Source organism: Ailuropoda melanoleuca, chromosome X (genome assembly GCF_002007445.2).
Source record: "Ailuropoda melanoleuca isolate Jingjing chromosome X, ASM200744v2, whole genome shotgun sequence".
NCBI classification, from domain to species: domain Eukaryota; kingdom Metazoa; phylum Chordata; class Mammalia; order Carnivora; family Ursidae; genus Ailuropoda; species Ailuropoda melanoleuca.
This window is the reverse complement of record NC_048238.1, coordinates 63,949,641-63,962,439: the sequence shown is the minus strand read 5'-3', so window position 1 is coordinate 63,962,439 and position 12,799 is coordinate 63,949,641. Positions and strand designations below refer to the sequence as shown.

Below are 12,799 nucleotides of genomic sequence, written 5' to 3'. Positions count from 1 at the left end.
CATATAGTACATCATTAGTTCTTGATGTAGTGCTCAATGATTTATTAGTTGTGTGTAAAACCCAGTGCTCTTTACACCACATGCTCTCCTTAATACCCATCATCTGGTTACCCCATCCCTCCACTCCCCTCCCTTCTGCAACCCTCAATCATTTCCTGGAGTCCAGAGCTTCTCATGGTTTGGCTCCCTCTCTGATTTCTTCCCATTCAGTTTTCCCTCCCTTCTGCTATGGTCCTCTGCACTATTCCTTATATTCCACATACGAGTGAAACCATATGATAATTGTCTTTCTCTGCTTGACTTATTTCACTTAGCATAATCCCCTCCAGTTCCATCCATGTCAATGCAAATGGTGGGTATTCATCCTTTCTGATGGCTGGGTAATATTCCATTGTATATATGAACCACATCTTCTATAACATTCTCAATGGGAAAAAACTGAGAGCTTTTCCATTAAGGTCAGGAACATGACAGGGGTGCCCACTCTCACCACTATTGTTCAGCATAGTACTAGAAGTCCCAGCCTCAACAGACAACAGAAAGAAATAAAAGGCATTCAAATTGGCAAAGGAGAAGTCAAACTCTCTCTCTACACAGATGACATGATACTTTATGTGGAGACCCCAAAAGACTCTGCCCCCAAATTACTAGAACTCATACAGCAATTCAGCAACATAGCAGGATACAAAATCAATGCACAGGCCCCTCATTTAAAAGAAAGTCTTAAAAATACATGTCATGTATGCTACCTCTGGGTATTATTTTCTCTGTATTTTGAAAACAAGGATAGGACTGCAAAATATCAAGGGGGAAAAAAGCCAACTTGATTCCTGAAAAGAAAAAAAAGTGGAAAAATAATGGCATTCCTTGGAAGTCAATCACTTTTGAAAAGAGGATGGATCATATAAGGCCTAATGTCACAGTTGAAAAGAATCATTCAGGTGAATAAGGTAGCATTACTGCAACCAATATAATTGTCAAAACACTTGTTTCATCTTCAGAAAAAGACACTAAAAGTCATGGGCTTAAAGTTTTGAAAATATATCTAATTCAAAATACAATAAAAATATCTTAAGTAGAGAGAATTATATAGATGGCGATATAGATTAAAATACATATTTTCATAGCTGCATTCTTGATATTATATTATTTATATGTTTACCATATCATAAAGAAACAAATTCAAGAAAATCATATCAAGCATGATGGAATGGAGTCAGACATGCATACGGATTTATGAGTGTAAAACATATGATCTCAACGGTCTATGAACTGAGGTCTAGTTAAAGAAATATCCTGTTTTAAAACCAACATAAATGAGGGCTTCAGAGGGGATAGGCCAGTGATGGGTATTAAGGAGGGCACGTACTGCACAGTGTACTGGGTGTTATACGCAAGTAATGAATCATGGAACATTACATCAAAACCTAGGGATGTACTGTATGGTGACTAACATAACATAATAAAAAATTATTATAAATAAAAAATAAAAATAAAAAAATAAAACCAAGATAAATGAGTCATTATGAATTAAATAATTAAAATAAATTTACTTAGAAAAACCACTAAGATTGTTAGAAGAAAATAATGATGAATGTAGTTAAGATATCCACTAAATTTTTAAGTGATCAAGGAGAAGCACTATTATTTGGTCTCCAAATGGCCATTCAATGCACCACAGGCAGGATAGTTTTTTTAAAAAACTGTCTGATAGTTGGACTCCAGATATTTCCTTTGAATACATTTTTGAAAGAAAGAAATAAAATATTGTGTAAAAATACTTAATGATAATCATTAAGCTGCAATTTTTTAAATAAATATATTACATATAATATATATATAGCACAAATATTTCAAAACATGATTACATATTCTGCAAAAAGAGCTAGATGATCCTTAGTTACCTTTAACAAATTGTATTTTATCAGGAGCGGTGCAATAGTTAGAAAAGTTTTAGAAGCTTTTGGTTATATTTCAATACTCTTTTTCAAAATTCAGCAATATATGCAGGTACAAAATTGATCTTAAAAATAATACAATTTAATACTCAGAATTTTTAATTAAAAATTGAATTTTTACATTTTCGAATTATTCGAATTGGTCTCTTCATGGCATGTATGCTATACTCAGAGAAGAGGGATAGAACTTAAACAAATGAGTCTATTTTGCTCGTCATTTGCTTAATTCAATTTATAGTTACAATGGGATTCTCTATTTATTGTTCTCAGCCTACTAAATCCCAACACATAACCACCATTAAGCTCAGACTCATTCCTGTAAGGTTGAAAGGTTAAATATGCACTGACACACCACGCACCTCAGCTGTTTAGGGCTGGCAGTGCAGCAAAGGTAGCAAAAGATGTCTGGTACTTTTGGCCAATTTACAAACTTTTGTTTCCAAGGCTGACAATCTGGCATAATGAATACATATGGAAAAAAATAATATCACCTATGCCTCACACTGAAAGCAAATATTTATGTTACATTTTAATAGTAACTTTTCAAAGTTTTATAAAGTAATAGTAACTCCAGAGTTATTGACATTATAATACTATAGACAATTGAAGTGTTTGTATTTTGTCTATAATATTTTTTGCATTAAGCTGTCAACAGTAATAATGTTTTTCCCAGGTTGTAGAACAGAAAACAGCACAGATCCAAACTCTAAATTTAGGATGAACTGTTGATACATCAGTGAGGGGACAATTAATCCTATGCTTTCACACAAATTTCCTAAACTGGCCCAACCTAATGGTGCACAGTACAAAGTAGCCTTGGAATTTGGGTTCCAAATAAGGAGCCTCAAGAGTGAGTTTGGGAAGAAAAAGCTAGATATTATTATTTTCCAAGCTCAAGTAACAACTCAATTCATACATGTTTCCTTCATGCAGTCTTATATTTTATAAAGTAAATATGCAAAATTTAAACTATTGAAGAAACTAAGATGAGAAGGAATATTTCTGGGATGAAACATAGATAGGAGAGTGTAGGAGATAGATGATGATATAAGATTCAGTTACCCAGGAGTAGCCTAAGAAGAGAAAGATAAAAGGACATAGAGATCTGGAACCTTGGAATGCCATGGAAACAGGCAGCTTCATAGTTTTGTCCACTTTTCCCCTTCTGTGTCACTGATGAAAGGAATCAAATTTGTGGTCATTCCATTGAATTCAGCATCTAATGTGTATATGACAGATAACCACTCCCTAAGCAGGGCTGTGTTATAGAAAAAGCCAAAGATAAATCCGCTAGTGCTTGTTAAAATATCTTTGGCTTGATAATAAGATACACTAAAGGGGCCTATTTTATTTTATATTTCATTTTAAAGGTTGTTATTTATTTATTATTTCTCTCACCCATTACATCTTTGTAATAATATCTGTAGCTCATAGGCTTCTGAGGATTAAATTCATAAAAACATATTTGTTATGTAATTATTTTGGCAAATCAACAAATTTGTTGATCAAACGAAAAGAATTCTTTTTTAGATTTCCATTACTGATATTTTGTAAATGATGCAAAAAAATGATTTTTATTCTTTTATTTTTCCCAAATAAAGAATTTAAATGTTTTCTCACTGATATTTTTTTTTATGTTCACTTTGTTTTCCAATTTTAAAGCGTATTTTCAATTTGGAAATAAACACAATAAATATTGCACAGTCTGTTATTTGATAGGAAAGAAAAATAAATGATATTGTATCTTTGAACACAGAATGTGTGTTCCTTGCTTCAAATGAAAATAGGCCATTTATTATCATAAAATATCATGGCATGAAAGGATTTCATGGCTACAGTGCTCAATGGGAATATACTATCTAAAAATGTATTAATCTTTTGAGATGTGAACACCTGCACCTTTGTATTTTTTCTTTAATATATGCGTTACATTTTTACTATGTACCACCTTGATTATCTTTAGAAAAAATATTAACAGCTTGCATCCTCATACCAATGCCCAGTTACAAATTCCAAATGTTTTTTCACATTTCTTGTGAGCAATGCCATCTGCCAGAGGTGGCATTTCATGGCTATTTATTCTGACTCCCTCCAAGAATTCATCTGCCACTATCTAATGCTGCCTGAATAAAGGGGATTAAGACTCTGATACAACAGAGACTATTGATAATTTGTTATAATTGGGAAGAAATGAAGATAAATGAGGTTGAGAATGGAGAGGCAATTAGTTGAGCCGCCTGTACAGCTGTGTTCTCAGCCTAGCTCCCCTGGCCTCTTCTTCAGTGAGGTATGTGCAAATTAACCATAATGACAAATACACACTTCCCAAAGCTCTTGTACTTTGTAAAACTTGAGAATTCACTTTTCACTTCTGATAACTGAGTTAGTTGTTTGGTAAAGTTGTTTTAACATGGTCTTTTAATGTCCATATCACACAGGACTACTGCACCTGCTATACTTTAGGAATAATCCACCCTACACCCTATTTCCTTGTTCTCAGTTGATGTCAGGCTACTGTTTACAACCTCAGTACATTGAGGATCTAAAGCCTATTTTGCCTTAATTGTAGTCCGGTGTTTAGGAGAGAGTGGCAATGTTTTCCTTTTTACATGATTAGAAGCCAAGCGTTGATGAAAAGAAGCTTCTCTTTTGATTTTAGGAATATAATCTGCAAATAGCATCCTTTTTGATAGTTTTCAATGAAAAGGTAGAGCCTGCTTCACAAACCAGCTCTAATGGATCTTTAGAGACTGGCAAAACCAATATTTTCATGGATGAAATTTACATATTCATATTAAGGTCATTATTATTATGCTTCCTAAATGAAAATGGCAACTCAGCAAAAAATTAACTACAAAAAAATTTTAGGCACTGATTCAGTTAATTCTAAGATCCCTTCTCCTAACCACAGAAATGGTTATACCAGGTATTTGGTTAAGATGCTTTCATAGGAACTAAATATTTTGAGGTCTGGTATTTTGATTGGTAGTTTTTCCTCTATTTTGTCATTGACATTATTCTTATTATTTCTTGTGTTTAATAAAAAATTGTATCACTGTGTGCCTCTCTATTGTTAGTCCTTGTGAGAAAACAATAAATCTGCACTAATAGTTTTAGAATATGTAGCTGTACTAATAGGGTGTAGGGTGATGGATTTCTCCCCACATTACAAAAAGGGATGTATCAAGAAATAAAACCCTTCCTCAATTTTGATTTGTTTCACTCATGTAAGAAACTAGCCTAAAATTATTTATGTCAAAACAAACAGTATACTAATTACAAATGCTTATCAACTCAGGCAAATGTGTCTAGTAGGATGACTCTTTAAGGTTATATCCTTATTTCTTGAACATCATCAAATTAACCTTTTGATAGTTTCTATCTGAACTGCCCAAAATGATAGCCATTAGCCAAATGTTGTTATTTAAATTATTTAAATAAATAAAAGTAATAATTCAATTCCTCAATCACAATAGCCACATTTCAAGGGCTATATTAGTCAAATGTGAATGGTGATTATCATATTGGACAGCATGGAAAATAATTTTCATCATTACAGAAAGCTCTGTTGGTCAGTACTGGTCTATATTTCAGACTTACTATCTTCCCATTAACACGAATTAGTCATATTGAACTGTGGACAAAACTATGAATTTAAGAACAAATAAATCAAATACTGAATCTTCAATTTACAAAAAAGTTCAGGGGGTGCCAGAGTGGCTCAGTTGGTTAAGTGTCTGACTTTTGATTTTGGCTCAGGTCATGATCTCAGGGTCATGGTATTGGGCCCGGTGTTGGGCTCCACACTTAGCCCAGAGTCTGCTTGTCCTCTGCTCTTCTGCTCCTTCCCCAAAAAATAAATAAATAAAATCTTTAAAAAAAAGAATTTGGAATTCCTTTAATTTCCTCACTATGAGAGTAAGAAGCTCCAGTTTAAATAGCCTCAGTTGATAAACAATTAGAAACACATTATGGTGTGTTTACAAAGCACCCATGTCTTTTTAAGGCTTTAGAAAACTTTGACAAAGGTTATTCTTTCTCCCTTATGCTGCACCTTTCATTTCCATGATTTATTCATTACATTACTGGAAGCCTGTATCTCTATTTCCCCTTCATATATTTTGCCCATCCCCTCCACAACCATTAGTTTATTTTTTTATAGGTCTGGTTCTAATTTTGTTTGTTTGGTCATTTGTTTTTTTAGATTCTACATAGGAGTGAAATCATACGGTATTTGTTTTTCTCAGTCTGACTTATTTCACTTAGCATAATACCCTCTAGGTTCATCCTTGTTGCCACAAATGGCAATAGGTCATCCTTTTTATGGCTGTATAATATTCTATTGTAGCATTCCTTAGCTACATCAGTGCCATTTTATCCACAATTCCCCTCAAATGAATCCATTAACCAACATATGAAGTGTGACAATGACAAGCCATCAGAAAGAAGTCTTAGATTATCAATTCTGAAAGGAGATGACTGTGATATCAAAAGAATAATATGCTATAATTTCTAAAGACAGTTTTAGAAATTAATAATCTGCTTAGCTGGTATGAAAATATTATATGTATTAGTACACTAGTTCATCATACTATTTAATGTATGCAGTAATATAATTCCAAAGAAAATCAGAACACATTAATATTTTTGTCAGAATTTTTTTATTGAGATGTGTCTTTTAAAAGAATTTAATGAACATTTAAATATTTTTAATGGGACTGATGCTCTGGGTTTATAATAGAATTCAGAGACTAAGTTACGATATATACAATTCTTATTTATAGGCAGTTTTTCTGTAGATATGTTATTATATAATTTTTATATTTTTAAGTTACAAAGACTGCTGATTTAAGACCTATAGCATCTAGTTTTATTGTTAAATATTTTACTATCAATTATTATGATTGCAGTTATTACTGAATAGATAGTAGACTCATAGAACATTAGTATATTTCCAACCTCCCAACTGATGATTAAATTCCCACAGAAAGTCCAGCTCTCCTCATTCTACCTCCCCCGGGTCTCAGTTTCCCTTTATGTAAAATGATGGAGTTGAGCTGAATGATCTCGCAGGTACCTTCCAGCTCTGACATTCTATAATTCTGTAAGTTGTTTCTAAAAATAAATATTTCCTTTCAAATAAGCAGTGTAAGAAAACAAGAAGTTAAACACAAAATTTTAGGGAGTGCTTACCTTTGGTGGGGAGTCAGAAGTAGAGGAAAAGGGATGGATATATAAATAGATGCAAGTTTTTGATAATGTTTTAGTTTTTGAGTTGCATGGTGTGTTCACTGACATTTATATTATTGTACTTTATAATTTGCATATGTGTTACATATTTTTACATTTGAATTTTAAAAATATATAACAAAGGGAAAAATACACACAATAGTATTTGGATACTCCGTTTGGTTCTAAGAAGCAAATTATTTAACAGTAGTTAGTGTTACATTAGTGTGTAGGGCAAGACTTCTTTTAAGCAAATACTGATGGGATAGGAGTAAATGATATGTCCAGATTACCAGAGTGTACAAAGCTAGCTTGAAGCTGTTATTTCTTTATAAGATAGAAATCTTGTATTTTCAAATAAGACAAACCAAAATCTAGAAAAGTAACTGATTTATAATTTGTGCAATGTCATTCTTAAGCCAGAAAAGATAAACACTGGATACCCAAAATATTTCTATTCACAATGATGTTATTTATCCTTAACAAGCTGAACATCTTAATGAGTAGTCTTGATTTATATTGAACATCATTGTAGTATTGATTTACATTGAACATCATTCTAGTCTGCTCTTTTGACCATTCATCTGTAAAAGATGAAAAAACAACCATACAGGGGCACCTGGGTGACTCGTTTGTTTAAATGTTGGGCTTTGGCTCAGGTCATGATCTCATGGGTTGTGGGACTGAGGCCCACAACTGGCTCCATGCTCAGGGGGGAGTCTGCTTGAAGATACTCTCCATCTGCCCATCTCCCCACTCACACACATTCTCTCTTTCACTCAAATAAATAAATAAATCTTTTAAAAAACAAAACAAAAACAAACAAACAAAAATCAAGCATACATATACACCAGTAAAAATCAGTTCAAGATGGAGCAAGCTCAACAGTGAACCGTTTACAACCTTTTCTGGTAAAACACTTGGATGTTTACAGTGAATTGTGACTTTCAAAGTTGTCAACTGAGAGATTGTGGCTAGGTAAGGATAAGTGATTTCTCTTTTGAGTGTCTGTAAAGGTGATTTTCAAACAACAGTAATAAATGATGCCCTCTGAATGCATATGTAAAAATGAACCAATGATGAAGTTTGGCTGTCACTGAAAGTGCAAAGAAAAGACCAGAAGGTTGCAAGAAGTCTTTACAGCTCTGGGGAACTATGTAAGTAACAAAATTATCCAAAGATCCTTCCTCTATAACAATTTTGGTGTCAATGTTAATAAGCTAAAACTAGCTAAATTGATATTACTAAGTTAATGCTTTTTTCCCCTAGCACAATGCATAGATTTTAACAGACAAGCTAATGTAGAATATAGCTGATCTTGATTGAATTAGAAGCTATCACATATATACAATTAGGATCACTGAGAATTGTGATGCTAGAAAATAATTATATTTATTTCTAGCTTTATCTAGTCCATTTTATACTGATATAGTACATATGAGATAGTCTTTTATCACTGTAATACATAAAATTCAATTAGGTCACTAAAAATTGAACATTCAATGCAAGTGAATATGCTTTAAGCATTTGGATTGTGAGGCTATTACTATTTACATCCTTAATATATCTGTTTAAAAACACCCTATTCCCATTTCTTTCTGTTATCAGCAATTCTGTCTGCACCAAATGGATAGATAGCATTGACTCCACAATGTAGCCACAATAAGGGGTGAATGAAAATATGCTGGTTAGTTTGATCATCACAACATTGTCCATACCCTATCCCTTCATGTCCTAGATAAGAAGAGAAACAAATTCTAATTTGTGCTTATAGCAGCAGTAAATTTCAGCTGAAAGTTCTTAAATGATCTTTTTCCCCCACATGCTTAGCTCCCCAATTTTGGCTCCCCCATTGCACCCTAAGGAGTTTAAAGCATTAGTGAGGTGTCGTCATCAACTAAATGATCTTTGTTTGTTTGTTTTTGTTGTTGTTTTCTTTTTTCTTATTTAAATTCAATTAACCAACATATAGTACATCATTAGTTTCAGATGTAGTGTTCAAAAATTCATCAGTTGTGTATAACAACCAGTGCTCAAGACATCACATTAAATGATCATGTTTTGGATGGACAAAACAGATTCACACAGATGAGAATTAAGATCATACTATCACATAGTGGCTGAACTGCTAAAACCTCTTTCTATTCATCGGTCAAAAAGATAGGTAGAGAGGTGTGTCCACATTAGGACACAGGGGTTCTTACAACGAGTGGACCACAAAAACTGGGGTTTAAGAAGTCTGCACCATGGCTGGTGTTGAGTCTGGTGGGCATTGCAATGCTCCTGTGGAGGAGGGCAGAAGCCCAGGAGCAGATGGTGTCATTAGAGACTCCCCTGGGATGCACTGGGATAGAGAGTTCCCCCCTCTTAGAGTGCATCTAGGAAAGGCGGTATTGCCTCTCAGGGGAAAAACACCTGGTGGACACCATTGTTCCACTCTACCCCTTAAGCTTAGGCATAGAGATACTTGCCAAGGGCAGTTAATCTGGACTCGGGCTTTTTGCTGTGCTTTACTCTAAACTCAACTCCTACACATTGGTGCAACTGCCCTTCTGGGACAAACTGGCACCAGCCCCAGTGTGGCAAGTCCCTCCTCTAGAAGGCCAGCATGGAACCTCACTGCACCAGGTCCCTAAAGCTTGAAATTTTGAAACTCAACTTGTGTTTCTGAGATACAACACAGGTGCACAATGATGCAAGGTGGGCAGATGGCCCAGGCATAGAGGGTGAATGTGGGGATCGGAGGGACATCTGAGACACATGAGGAAAGATTATTTGATCTTCTATGAGGGCTTTCTGGAGAGTAGATAGAATCAAAAGACAAGGGACAGGGCTGGTGCCATTTTCCTCCCCCTCCCATCAGTATGAACTGATTTTATCGACAGTGGAGGTCCGAGCCACTTACACCAAGTCATGCCTTATTTGTGCACTGCAGGTGCTTCTTTTCTAGGGCAGGTGTGAGAACCAGATCAGTGGTCCCCTCTCCCAAAAGAAGAGCACAAAGTCGACTGACCATAGAACACTACAAAGCTTCAGTTCTAATGGAAATAGGATCAGGCCTCTTCTAACAAGCAGACCAAAACACGCCTATTTAAAACTTACCACATTCTGAACAAGGTCCAAACACTTTCCATGGCAGGCAAGAAGGAGCCATACAGAGAACTGGCCTGGGAGAAAGAGAAGTCAAACACAGCAGCAGAGTACACACAGCATACACCAGAGACACCTCTTGAAGCACTGGGCCCTGGACAGTATATGACCTCTTCTTAATAAAGGAATTACTCTCAGGAGCATGAAACATAACAGTCTTTCCTAACACAGAATAAGACAGACACCTAAGCAAAATGCCAAGATGGAGGAATTATCCCAAAGGAAAGGTCAAGAAAAGGTCATGGCCAGGGATCTAATTGAAACAGATTTAATATTCCTGATCCAGAATTTAAAGCAGCAATCTTAAGGTTACTAACTGAGCTTGAGAAAGGCATAGGAGACACCAGGAAGTCCCATACTATATAGATAAAAGACCTAAAAACTAGTCAGGATTAAATAAAAAGTGTTATAACTGAGATGTGAAACTGACTGGATGTAATGACCATAAGGATGGAAGAAGCAGAGAAATGAATAAGTGATATAGAATATAAAATTATGGAAAACAATGAAACTGAAAAAAAGAGGGAAAGAAAAATATTGGATCATGAATGTAGACTTAGGGAACTCAGTGATTCCATAAAGCTTAATAACATTTAGATCATAGGAATCCCAGAAGTGGGACAGAGCAGAAAAGAAATAGAAGGTTTAGTTAAACAAATTATGGCAAAGAATTTCCCTAATCTGGGGAAAGAAACAGACATTCAAATCCAGGAGGAAGAGAGAATTCCCATCAAAATCAAGAAAAGCAGGACAACACCAAGAATACTGTAGTAAAATTTGTAAATTACAGAGATAAGGAAAAACTCCTAAAAGCAGCAAAAGAAAAGCCATCCCTAAATTATGAGTGAATGCAATTAAGTTACCAGTAGATATCGCCACAGACACTTGGCAGGCAAGAAGAGAGTGGCATGATATATTCAACACGCTGAATGGGAAAAATATGCAGACAAGAATATTCTTTCCAACAAGGCTGCCATTCATAATAGAAGAAGAGATAAAGAGTTGCCCAAACAAAATTTAAAGGAGTTTGTGACTACTAAACCAGCACTGCAAGAAATATTAATGATAACTCTTTGAGTGGTAAAGAAGGACCAAAAGCAACAAAGAAAGGAACAGAGAAAATCTCCAGAAACACCAACTTTACAGGTAATACAGTGTCAATAAATTTGTATCTATCAATAGTCACTCTGAGAGTAAATAGACTAAATGCTCCAATCAAAAGACATAGAGTATCAGAATGGGAAAAAAAAAAGAACAATCTGTATGCTACAAGAGACTCATATTGGATGCAAAGACATTTACAGATTGAAAGTGAGTGAATGGAGAACCATTTATCATGCAAATGGACCTCAAAAGAAACCTGAAGTACCAATACTTATATCAGACAAACTGGATTTTAAACCAAAGACTGTAACCAGAGATGAAGAAGGACACTGTATCAAAATAAAGGGGTCTATCAAACAAGATCTAACAATTGTAAATGTTTATGCGCCCAACTTGGGAGCACCCAAATATATAAAACAATTAATAACAAACATAAAGAAACTTATTGATAATAATAAAATAATAGTAGGGGACTTTAACACCCCACTTACTACAATGGACAGATCATCTAAAGAGAAAATCAACAAGGAAACAAGGGCTTGGAATGACACACTGGACCAGATGGACTTAACGTATACAAATATATATGAATATATATGAAATATACACCAGATAGACTTAACAGATATATTAAGAATACTTAATTAAGAATACTTCATCCTAAAGCAGCAGAATACACATTCTTTTAGAGTGAACATGGGACATTATCCAGAATAGATCACATGGGTCACAACTCAGGCCTCAACATATACAAAAAGATTGAGACCATGCCATAAATATTTCCAAACACAATGCTATGAATATGAAGTCAGTCACAAGAAAAAAATTGGAAAGACCACAAATACATGGAAGGTAGGGAATATCCTACTAAAGAATGAATAGGTTAACCAGGAATTAAAGAAGAATTTTTTTAAAAAGTCATGGAAACAAGTTAAAATGAAAACACAATGGTACAAAACCTTTGGGATGCAGCAAATGTGACCCTAAGAGGAAGGACACAGCAATACAGGCCTATCTCAAGAAGCAAGAAAAGTCTCAAAAATACAACCTTACACTTAAAGGAGTTAGAAAAAAAAAACAACCAATGAAGCCTAAAGCCAGCAGAAGGAGGGAAATAATAAAGATTAGAGCAGAAATAAATGATAGAGAAGAAAAAAACAAAGCAAAAACAAAACCCAGGAGCACAGATCAATGAAACTAGGATCTGGCTCTTTGAAAGAATTAATAAAATTTATTAACTCATAGCCAGACTTATCAAAAAGAACAGAAAAAGGACACAAATAAAATCACAAATGAGAGAGGAGAGATCACAACCAACACCACAGAAATACAATTATAAGAGAATACTATGAAAAATT

General features: G+C 34.5%; 1 protein-coding gene and 1 non-coding gene across 5 annotated transcripts in view; both read right to left on the bottom strand.

Annotated features, from left to right (window-relative positions):
- Window positions 1–12,799, bottom strand: part of DACH2 (dachshund family transcription factor 2) — a 798,780-nt gene that overhangs the window by 183,569 nt on the left and 602,412 nt on the right. The gene's annotated exons all lie outside the window — the stretch shown is intronic.
- Window positions 9,007–9,086, bottom strand: LOC117797561. Its single transcript, XR_004622568.1, has one exon. It is a non-coding gene; the product is annotated as a small nucleolar RNA SNORD55/SNORD39 (small nucleolar RNA).